A 964-nucleotide genomic window follows, 5' to 3' on the forward strand; every position below is an offset into this window, starting at 1 on the left:
TGATAGAGAGCTCCTTGACATCAAGTTGGCGCTGGAGGATTGGTCGGTTCCTCGCCAGAGTAATTTGCCCGAGCCAGCTCCCAAGATTTTTGAGGAGCGATCGCTCGCTTGTCGAAGTCGTGATCTTAGACGACCGGAGCAGCTTGGCGATATTATGAAAAACCGCCGAAATGACGCACTTCAAGAGTTTCTGCTTGGGCTCATCCGCGCCAAGCTTCTCAAGAAACGCAAGGTAGAGCGTGTGGAAATTGGGTTGCGTCGAAATGCGCTTGACAACGAGGTAGTTAGCGAACCACCCGAAGTGCTCCTCGTGAAGGAGAGGCGCAATATCCTTGACCTTGGCCTCAAGGTTTGAGTGTGAGACATTGTTGAAGACCATGTGCACGCAGTCAAGGACAATCTCCGACGGCGCGACCGCAGGCTGCATTTCGCTTGCGGCCGGCATCAATTCGGCGATACTCAGCGGCCGATCGCCTGCTGTCTGAACTGAGGTCATGCCGGATGTTGGCAGGGCCGAGGCTCGTGGCAGCTCTGAATCCCCGGCTGCGTCTGGACAGAGCACATTCGGCGCCTCCGAGGCCGTTCCACTGCCTACTCCAAGATGGACATCGTCAACCCGCAGCACGGCGACGGTCTCCACAACATCATCTTCACCGCCCAGAGTTGATACCTCGTCGGATGCGCCGCGACCACCCTCAGCCAATAGTCTGGATGGGTCAAGCTGCACTATGCCGCAATCGTCCGAGGTACTGCCACCCAGGAGCCGGCCGTCGACACTATGGCTGCCGCCAGAGAGGGCTGAACCAAGCGTGCGGACGAAAACAACCTCGTCAGCTGCGCCGAAGCGACGATTGGCGCTAGTCCGATGCGGTGTTGACGTCGGCATGGCCAAACAAGGAGTTTCAGCGGACGTGGGAGCAATGGTAATGGCCGCAGATGCAATGGCAGCAACTGTCGTGCCACG

Source organism: Aureococcus anophagefferens (genome assembly GCF_000186865.1).
Source record: "Aureococcus anophagefferens unplaced genomic scaffold AURANscaffold_33, whole genome shotgun sequence".
In the NCBI taxonomy this organism is placed as follows: Eukaryota; class Pelagophyceae; order Pelagomonadales; family Pelagomonadaceae; genus Aureococcus; species Aureococcus anophagefferens.